We start from the raw sequence: 11,396 nt of genomic DNA on the forward strand, positions 1-11,396 counted from the left end.
CAGCCCCAAAATACAAAGCATAAATAGTACAATTAACTGTGAGGAATGTAGTTCAATCAGTGTACTCATTCTGTTTCAGGCCTGCTGCCAGGAGCTCAAGCAAAGCACATCTTTTCTTGTACTGAAGTCGGTTTATGCAAGGGTTTGGTGGCATTTCCACACGTTATCTGGCATTTTTAGGATCCTCTCCTAACAACAAACACATGGCAGAAAGACAATCCATATGTGCTTTACAGGAGTATTTACTGCACACATTGGCCTTTATTCGGCAAACTACCTGAGCTGCCTCAATAGCAGAAGAAGATATTTGGCCCGTGACATTTTTTTCTTAGGTTACAAAAAACGGATTTGAGCCAATCTGGAGGCTGCTTGTCTGTCCTATGGAGACTCATTTCTCTGCATGAATTTTTTTTTTTTTGGTACTCTTAAGAATTTTGCATGACAAAGGAGGCTCTAGTTAGTGACAAAATTAGTTTATTTTAGAATTCCTTTATTAAGAAAGGATGAAAGTTACAATTTCAGAAAAACAAGAAGAGTGTATCTCCCATAAGACATAATAATATAGGGGTAGATTTTATAACATGCGCGCACGGCCTACATGTGCGCGCCATGGGTAGCGCGCGCACATGTATGCCCGATTTTATAACATGCGCACGCAGGCGCGCACATTTTATAAAATCCAGGGCCGGCGAGCGCAAGGGGGTGCGCTGAACCGCGCTGCCTTCCTCCGTTCCCTCCCAGGCCGCTCCGAAATCAGAGTGGCCTGGTAAGGAACCTCCCTTCCCCCTAACCTAACCTTCCCACCCCTTCCCCTAACCTTTACCCCCCATCCCTACTCTAAACCCCCCCCCCCCCCCAATATTATCTTACCTTTTGCACTTGCCTCCGGGCGGGCGCGAGTTGCGCGCACCACCGGCCGATTGCCGGCACGCAATGTCTGACACAGCGGCAAATGGCTGCTGTGCCAGGAGCCACTCACCTGGCCTCCGCCCCGCCCCAGACTGCCCACACCCTGCCCCCTCCCCACCTCTTTTTTCAAGCCCAGGGACTTACACGCATCCCGGGGCTTTACGCACGCTGCTGGGCCTTTTTAAAATAGTCCCGGCATGTGTAACCTTTTGAAAATCTGTCCAATACTGAATAGTAAGACAACATAGGAACGGTAACTTTCAAACCAGTGCGTGAGTGCACATGTATACAAGATTATATGACTAAAAGTCTTCTGTTCCTAGCAGTTATTGTAGGTGTATATGCAAAAGAACCAGCTATAGCATATTTTTAGGTTTATTTTAGGCATTAGAGCTCTAATTTACATGCAATCATTCAAACCCTATAATTTTCTATTCAAGATAAATTACAAGCAAATATACTGTTAGTTTACATGGTCATTTTAGAACCACATAGTATGTAAATTAAGCCTATATATATTTTTCCTGAATTTGTCTGTAAGAACTGCACTTCCTGAATTTTGATGACATGACATTTTTGATCCAGCTGAGAAAAACAAAACAAAACAAAAAAAAAAAAAATAAAATCTTGAGATAGCCTTGCATAGCTATAGAAGCTATAAGATTTATGGGGAAGAAAGGAATTCTATGTAAATAAGGTCATGAAAAGTTTGGATTTACAAGATGCATAGAAATAGGAATGAAGAGAAATGTGTTTAAATTAGACAAAAAACTATATCTATCATGCTTTGAAAATAGTCCTACATGTAAACACATTCTTAAATTCCTAGAATAGAGATTCTTCCCAGCCCATCTCTCTTGACAGTTAAGAGTTTAGAAACTCTTGCAGTGCCTTGAGCTTCCGGCATAGGTCCCACGACAGCAATAACTTTCTGTTAAACTAACAGTGCACATTTAAACCTTTAGCCCTAAGACTCCAATAGGTTAGAAGTCTGCTTAGATCATCTGTTCCCAGGAACAACTTCAGCTCAAATGTCAAACTCAGCACTTTGTTCCTGCATTGAACTATGATTTTCATCATGTTGGAAATTCACTTTCAAAAGGAGAGAAAAAGTAATTTACAGTTTACATGTAAATGATATATCAGATGTAAACCCCATGAGAAGATGAAATCTGAAAAAGTCAGAGATTACATTTTAGCATTTCTCTTGACAGCCCTTGGGTGGTTCTCCAGTACTCTCCTACCACAAAGACCAATGGTGGGAGTCACCAATGAGGCTTGGAAAAAGGCCAACTCAATGTTACTCATAGAAAAATGGATCCCAGGAATGAACTTTTGAGTTTCCCTGACTTGTTTTGATATTTGAGTAACAAACCAAGAACAAATATTACATGGCAGTCTTTCAAGTGTACAGCTTAAAAGCAGCAGTGTCACCAGAGGATTTCAAGTGGCAAGAAAGCCTGCAGAAAATACAGTTGGGAGTAATAGCTATGATGCAAGGGCCATGCCAGTCCAAGTTTTCTGTGCTGGCTTCTGCTCTTTCAGGTCCCATAATAGATATGACATAAAAAAAGTGAAGTGAAACTGTCTGCAGACTTAGGTGATAAGTTCCTTGGAGCAGAGAACGTTTCATATCTTCTTTTGTAACAGAACAGAATGCCTCATTTGTGTTAAACACCAATAATAAGATCATCCACTTTAAAGAGATATTGCGGCCGAGCTAATTCATAATCTCTCTTTGAGTGCGCTGCTAAATTGGTAGAAAACATCAACAGATGGCACCCAGAAGTGCAATTGCTGTTTCTGGTCTTCTCTGTAGAGCAGGTGTTCATGTAGGAGGGTAAAAGGGTAATAGGCATCAGAGAGCTGAGATGGGTGCAGACAAAAAGAAAAATTGATAACGCTGTGAGGTACAAATGCAATTTAGTGACAGCTGTAATCATTCTTTCCAATATTCAGTTTCCGCAGCAGCAACATTATAGTGGCTGGCTATGGCAAAACTGATTGCCATGCTACGAAGCAATGACTAGGTATGCGCCATGGCAATGACAATGATGACCAGTGCACACGTGTTCATTGTCATTACACAAGCTATAGGATGCTTTTGACCTGATTCATATATTCTGGTAAAATGCACCTCGTTTAAGAATGGGCACAAGTGGCCCACATTTACTGCCTAGTTAAAAGAAAATTCAGACTGAAAAATAAACAGCTAGGATTTATACACCTGTAATTTATAAGGTAGCTACAATTAAATATCTGGGCTGAGGAGATGTTGACAGCAGACATGAACTGCCCCCCCTCCCCCCCCCCCCAATTCCTCAATCATGATTGATGGCTCAATCACTGACAAGCCTTTCAGGAAGAGTTAAAAGGGAGTGGGGAGATGCTGTGCTCTGATGTCTGGTGTACCCTCAGTACCAAGTTCATTGCAGGATCAAGGAATCCTAGAAAGGTAAGAGTTGGATAGGACCCCAAGAACTCACCTAGTCCATCCCCTGCTTCAAGGCAAGATTCACTCCCAGATAAGTATTTAATCAGCTCCTGAATCCTCCAGTGCAGGAAATTCTGCTCCTTTGCTAGATAATCTTGAAGCTCCCACTCTGATTTACCAGTCTGCTTTTTGAAAAAAAGACTGGGAGAAATTCAGGGAAAATGTTTTATTTCCTGCTCCACAGTTATTCTCTCTTTTGAACAAGATTTAACTCTGATGTTTTTCATGATACACTCTGAGTGAAACTCAAATACTGGATAGATAATATTGGTCTACAGTCAAAATGTTTCCGAAATGAGTGTAGTTAAACTTTACTATATCTGGGTCACTGAGATCGAAAATGAAGCTTAAAATAGTTGATTGGTTTTAGTTTTCCAGATATGCTCCTGGGTCAGTATATATGACTTTTGACTTGGGAATCGGGGAGGGTAAGTGAATTAAGAAGGGAAAGGATCTCAAATTAAACCAGATATGAATAATTTACATCTTTGATAGAAACTATGAATAAATCTATGACTGGGTTTGGACAGTACTTGCTTCATGGATACAACAATGAATGATGCAATCATGGAAAACCTCCCATTTGGTGGTAACTAATTTTCTCAGAAACAACAAGGCACACAACTACAAGGGGTTGGTGGATAACCTCCTCAAGGCATATGAAAGCCTTGGCTACAACATGTCGCTAAAGATACATTTTTTTTGCACTCTCATTTAGATTTTATTCCACAAAACTGCAGAACAGTGAGTGATGAGCATGGTGAGCGATTTCACCAGGACAATGCAGCAATGGAAAAATGGTATCAGGGACCCATCGATGCTTGCCGACTATTGCTGGACAGGGACAAGAGATGCTCTATTTAGTGAATACAAGAGATAAGCCAAGAAAAGACAAATAGCCACTGAATAAGGACTAAACTATTTACATATACTCTATATACAGGATTGATAGCTTTGAAACAGCCAAAGGACAAGTGTGTTAGCAACCTATGAAGGTTGCTAATACACTTTAACAAGAGTTCCTTTTCCAGCTGAATATTTATATTGTGATTTGATTCTGCTTTTCAGCTGCATCCACGGGTTTTCATTATTTACTCATTTTATAACATATGCACGTATATGCGTGGATGGTATAAAATAGGCTGTATGTGCATACATGTGCACGTAAGTTTAGACTGATGCATGCACATACCCGCAAATGTCGCCTCTACCACATAAGTGGGGAGATTTTAGTAGACATGCGTGCTGATGCAATTACAAGTTTTCCCAGTTCGTTCCCAGTTCTCCCAGGTAAAGGATAGGACTTCCTACTCTCTCCTAATGAATTAGCCTCCCTTTTACCCTGTTAGCCCTGGCCCTTAAAACCGTTCTGACTAGCTTGTTTGTTTTGTTTTAGAACTTATACGCCATCCATAGCAGAACTAAAGTTACACGGTAGGGGAACCCAGTGCATGGTTGTGCGTTAAAGTATTTACACGCTGGTTTCATTCATAAATCATGGAATGCCTATGCCCTGCCCAGACCACGCTCACACCCTGTCCCTTTTTTGGGAAACAAAATGTGTGCGTGTATTAGGGGATACACACGAACTAGGAGATACACACGTACCAGGTGCCTTTTGAAATCTGTGTGACATGCACCTGCCCGACTTCTGCGAATATCTCTCGGCTTTGGCGCATGCCAGGCTTTTAAAATTCACCCCATAATGAGGCTAACATTCAGTATACCGTTTAGTGGACAAGTTATCCGGCTAAAGTTAGCCAGATAACTTGTCCAGTATATTCAGTGGGTTAAATGCTCCCCTGAATATATTTATATTACGTTATTCGGCTACATATAGCTAGATATCTTTAACTCTATCCGGCTATGGGTTGAATATGACCAGTTAGACCTAAAATTATCCAACTTTGTGCAGCTGTATAACTAGCTACTTACCCAGATATCTTCAGAAATATCCAGGTAAGTAGCACACCTTAAAAAAAAAAGTCATGAGCCTCCCAAACTAATGCCCAACTCCCACCACCACTTATCTCTACCCCCCTCAGCTGTCCCCAAAATGTGGCCAAAACCTAAAAACAACTTTTGATACTTCCAAAACCAGATTGCTGCCAGCCCGGGCCTTCCCCTTCTCCCTCCCCACTAAAAAAATTCATCCCTCCCCCACTCCAAGCTGACACCCTCCCACCCACTCGTTATCCGCAAACGTAGTCCCATTGCCCGTGCCGGGATCGCTGTGCTCTGCGATCCTGGCCGCTTCCCGCAACACTTAGGTAATAATGCTGGAAGGGTACCTAAGTAATACTGCAGTAGCACATCTGGGGGTGTGGTGGAAAATAGAAGCCCAATGGGGCCACCAGCAGAGCTAATCTCACTGGTGACCGAAGATGGAAACAGAGGCCTGGTAGGCTAGCCAGTGGCGTCCATCCTGCTGGTGGCTGAAGAAAAAAGAAAGAGAGACCATGGCAGGCCATGAGCAAAGCCCATCCCACTGGCAGCTGAAGAAAGGAAAGAGAGAGAGAGGCCCCAGTGACTAAAGAAATGAGAGGGAGAGACCGGTTGGCAGCTAGCAAAGCTCATTCTGCCAGCAGCTGAAGAAAGGAAAGAGAAAGGCCATCCGTGAGTGAGAGGGATTGTGTGTGTGTGCGGGTGAGAGAGAACATATATGTGTATGCGTAGCAATGAACATGTGTGTGTTTGTGCATGTAAGAGAGAGGAGAAAGTTTGTGTGCCCCTCTCACCCCTTCTAATCCACAACAATCTCAGAGTGACTGGAAATTAGAAGTTCACAGGTATGGAGAGTGAGGGATTTTGTTTTCTTTATTAATGTTAGTTATTGGGTGTTAGCTGATTTGAAATATTTTATTGGTGCTTAGGAAATTCATTTTTTTATATGAGTTTTTAATTATTGCATGATCTCTATCAGCTGTTTTGAAATATTCTTTTTATTTGTATGCTTTTACTATTATGATTGCTGTTTTATATTTCTTGACAGTAGTGTTTGATGTTTAATGAGGAATGATGATGTTTCAGCTTTTCCATTGCACTGTATACAAAGTCTGGCTTGTTGCGGTGACAGATTTTTTTAAATGACTGGATTGCTAGAGGGAGCTGGGCTTTTTATGGTAAGGAATGGGGCGCGGGTCAGAGACTGATACTAACTGAGCGTGTCAGACTGAAACTGAGCAAATGCGAGATATTAAGACAGAAATACTGTTTCTATTGTGTGTTGATTGTTGGAAAAACAATACAAATTAAATGTAACCCCCCACCAAATAAATAGCAGGGGCAACACAGTAATTGTTCTCACAAGGCAGGGAAAAAAAAAGTAGCAATGTCTCTGGTTGGTCTGCAAGCACCCGAGAGATTTAAATATTGCCCCATTCATGGATAGGAACTCTTCCGTAAACTAGGGTTACAAATCCACAATAATCAACAGGACCTTTCTCCTTTCTGCTGCTCTCAGTACTAAAAGTAATGGCCAGAAATTATTTCAGTGCATTCCATAAGGATACACTATCCTCCTTTTTTGATGGTCACCAAGGAAAATAATCAATAATACTTTATAATGTTCTTCCTATCACACAAAACAGGGAAGAGGTTAGACTCCATGCTAGGCAGACTTAAACTGCTGCATCTGTGTGCATCCTGCTTGTATCCCTACCAGACTTACCATTTTGTAATTTTTTCCTTTCTTCTTATCTCTTTGTTTTAATCATTTTGCATATTACTTTCATAACTCAAGTAAAATTATCATGTCAGGAACATTATCTGAATCTGAACCCTACTGGTCAAAGCAAAGGGTCCGAGTCCACACATATGATCCAACACTCGAATCATATATTAATAAGCATTTTGCCACTAACATCACTGTGTAAGGCATTCTTTCTCCAGGGAGTATGTGCTCTAATACCTTATATTCTTTGAAATGCCTCCGCGATAATTTCTCCACTTCTCTGTTGATCACCAGTGGCTTTCTGGATGAGGGAACCCTGACCACGCTTCTAGCAGTGAATCACAACACCTATGAAACCTATATCAATATATACTAAGCATGGATTCAGGTACGGTGCAGCTTCAGATTTTTCTTGGAATGTTTCCTGTAAATGAATATTGAGGTCACATATAAAGCGCCATTTTCTCTAATGTTCTGGGATCATGACAGTGCTGTAAACATTAACATTGCTAGATAAACAGCTAGAGCCATAGCTATGGCGTAAATACAGCCACAGTGGAAAATCAAAATGAAAAAGATGAGGAACTGTTGCAGTTTCTCCAGTTCATCCAAAAGTAGTAATAGTGGGGAAAAAATGGAAAATTGAAGGTATTCTGAAACTTACTGTACATTAGGACAATATATTAAAAACAGAAAAGGGGCTGGCCCTGTGGCTCAGTGCTGCACACAGCCATGAAGAGGACCTGGATTTGATTCCCTGATCAGGCCTTCTGTTCTCTGGACCGGCCAAGACTAATGATGCTGCAGAAGCAGCACTCACAGCCCCTGGGGATGGAGTTCCAGTCATCATGCCACAGTGACATCTAGTGACAGGATTTAGGCCATGATTGTCAAGCTCCAGAAGGAGGCCTGATGCATGGTTCCTGGCTGAGGATTGTAACTGCATAGACTGGGCAAATTGAGTCGGGGGAGGGGGGGGGATATAAAGGGATATAACCAGGGGAAGTTGCAAATGAAGGCTCATGAGACTATAGCCCAATGGAGGCCAGCTCCGATTAAGCTGGAAATCCAAAGAATCAGGAGCAAAACCGTAAGGCCAAAGAACGCACCCTAAAACAAAACCAGAAAAGAAACCTAGAAACATTTTTGTATTCGCTCAGTGCAACTGAATTGGTTTACATACCTTTTAATCATCTCTTGAGAAAAGCATTTTCATAGCTTGTTTTTCCTTTTAAGCCATGTATGACTCTTTAGCTTCCCTACTATTTTCCCAAAGGCTTCTCGTGAGCACACTGAAGCATATTTCCAGTTATGGATGTACTCCAAAATTCTGCAGACATCAAAAGGTGTTCCAGGCAGCTGTTTCGCTGCTCCTGCCTGACAAAAGACTGACAAAATACCATTAATAAATAACCAGAACCTACCTGCCTTTTCTGTTTACACTTTTGTGCTGTATTCTTCGACACAAAAAGAACAGCTCTGAGTAATCCTTCTTGTTGACACCTCACATTCGTGCTAGTTCAGAGTCAACTCCAATTAATCTGTGCCTAGTAGCAAAAAACCTTAGTTAATATGCTAATTTAAGTTTGACACTCTTTAGCACTAGTAAGAACTTTTATACTGGTAAAGAGATGAATACAGGGGAGGAGGGCAATCTATCCAAGTTAGCATGCAAATATTTTATAAACGTGACATGCATATTAAATGTTCCACTCCTACTAATGAAAAAAGTGGCATGTTTGCTTGGCACATTGGGTTCATTTCTGCATCATCTGACATTTAGCATGCCACTGGCATAAGCTTAAATTGTGCCAGTATTTTTTGTAGTGGAATGGGCATATGAAGGAAAAGTTTGGTCCTGCATTATATCCAGGTCATTTACAAACTCTGGCCTGGATTTATCAAAATGCACTAAATATCACATACGATAGGAAAAGGGGTGTGTTTAATGATAATAGGCAGTTTATCAGAAAGTGTACTAATACCTATGCAAAATGTGGGTGGACCATTTTTAGTAGTTTTGAAGCTCCTGGAGAGAGAGAGACTAGCCATAATGCCCTCATACTAGATAGGTATTTATATCTCTATGGGAAGCCCACATAGTAACTCGAGATGAGGTTTAGGTATTAGTGTAAGGGCTAGAGGCCACTTTGACATTCAAAGTGAGATGTATGAACAGCACAGTGCTCTCTTGTGAAGATCTGAGGACCTTCGGAGTGAGGAAACTCAGCCAAAGATGAGATTTGTGCAATGTTCTCTCAACCTAGCTTGATGGACTCTCTACCTGGGTAACATCAAGCTAGCTTGATGTTGGTAAAACTGGTATTTTCATTGCTGCACGCATGTTAGAAAATCTCCCGACTTAGAAAATAGCCACTGCTATTACTAGCAGCAGTACCACAGCATAGACTTAGGGGCCGATTTTAATTCCTACGCGCATGGGGTACATTTGTGCGCGCTACCTGGCGCGCACAAATGTACACCCGATTTTATATCATGCATGCGTTGCCGCGCACATGTTATAAAATGCAGGGTCGGTGCGCGCAAGGGGGTGCACACATGTGCACCTTGGTGCGCTGAGCCCAAGGGGAGCCCCGATGGCTTTCCCTGTTCCCTCCAAGGCCGCTCTGAAATCGGAGCGGCCTCGGAGGGAACTTTTTTTGGAACCCCCAACCTTTCCCTCCCTTCCCCTATCTAAACCACCTCCCGGCCCTACCTAAATCCCTCCCCCCTACCTTGTTCGATGAAGTTACGCCTGCCTCTCGCATGCGTAACTTGTGTGCGCCAGCTGGCCAGGTCCCGACACAGGCCGCTGTGTCGGAGTACTCGGCCACGCCCCCAGACCGCCCTGGACCACAGACACGCCCCCTGGACACGCCCCTGGACCGCCCATTTTAGCAAGCCCTGGGACATAAGCTAGTTTGAGAGAACATTGCCCAAATCTCATTTTGGAGTGAGTTTCCTCACTCCGAAGGCCATCAAATCTTCACAAGAGACCACTGTTCTGTTCGTACGTCTCACGTTGAATGTGAAAGTGGCCCCCAACCCCCTACACTCATACCTAATCCCTACCTCGAGTTACTAGGTGAGCCTCTCATAGGGATACAAATAGCTGTCTAGGGAAGAGACACTATAGCAAGGTGTGCTTGCTCTCGCTCGCTCACTCTCTCTCTCTCTCTCACCCACCCACCCACCCACCCACCCCTCCAGGGCTCTGGAGCCTTCAAATCATCTGAAATAAGCCTTACGAGACACATCACAAATGGTGATAAAAACTTACCACATGGTCACGGCTGCTATCGCACTGCCTAACGCATTTCAAAGAGGTGTAGTTAAAATCTGCGTTATGGCTGTGCGATAGCTCTTCGCAGAGAGGCTAACCCAGCCCACTCTCCTCCCATTTTTGGAATTTGCATCGCACCATACGATATGGTGCGATCGCATGCGGTAAACACGTTTTCGCATGCGAAAACGGGGCTTTTCGCATGCGATAAGCCCTTAACGCATGCGAAAACGCCTTACCGCATTTTGAAAAATGACCCCCTTAGTCAGATAGCTGGATAAGTCTATAAAGCACTACTTATCTGGCTGGAACTCAACCAGATAAGTGCAATATGTTTTCACGTGGTTTTATATACATTTGCGCATATTGTAGGGTGCACCTCCACATATTTTATAACCTGTGTATATCATATCTGTGCAGGTTATAATTTACAGGAGCGTCCATATACATGCATACATGGGCGTGCATGCACAGCTGTTTGAAAGTTATCCTTTCTGTGGTGAAAGGTCCTACCTTCTCCTCTCATAATCGCACTACACAACTGTGTAAATTAAAAATATATGGGTAACCCATATTGCCAGAAATACTCCCTGAAGTTGGGATGAATTAATAAAAGTTGGAAACTAGTCCAGAGAAGTTGAATATTTTGAAATCAAAAAGATGACAATATCTGTTAAAGTTTATATAGTCCCCATTCTTGCACTGAGGAGAGAGTCACTACAGGATTTCTGTAACTGAATACAACCCAAAACATCTCTATTGGGAGTTGCTGAGGCCTAACAAACTCTTACTAGTAGTTGCAACCTTGGATCCATCCTTTAAATGCAAATCTTTTTGTAGCAGGTCCAAAAACTACACTGGAATCAAGTATTGGTATTTCAGCAAATTAAAAGTATACTGAAACAAGTTATTTAAAATAGTGACAATTGTATACCATATTGTTAGTTCTGAGAAATGAATATTTATTATCTGTCACACGTTGCATTCACATTAAAAAGTTGTAAAATCTGTTCCAAAGTTCAGTTGTAATGACTTCT

The 11,396-nt window shown here is 42.2% G+C and overlaps 1 long non-coding RNA gene across 1 annotated transcript; it reads right to left on the bottom strand.

Annotated features, from left to right (window-relative positions):
• Nucleotides 1-2,514: 2,514 nt before the first annotated feature.
• LOC115095413 lies at nucleotides 2,515-7,472 on the bottom strand. The gene is made up of 3 exons (XR_003857762.1): nucleotides 7,314-7,472; nucleotides 3,396-3,544; nucleotides 2,515-2,775 (listed from the first exon to the last, which is right to left on the bottom strand). It is a non-coding gene; the product is annotated as an uncharacterized LOC115095413 (long non-coding RNA).
• Nucleotides 7,473-11,396: the final 3,924 nt, after the last annotated feature.

The sequence above is a fragment of the Rhinatrema bivittatum genome, chromosome 7 (assembly GCF_901001135.1).
Source record: "Rhinatrema bivittatum chromosome 7, aRhiBiv1.1, whole genome shotgun sequence".
Lineage (NCBI taxonomy): Eukaryota > Metazoa > Chordata > Amphibia > Gymnophiona > Rhinatrematidae > Rhinatrema > Rhinatrema bivittatum.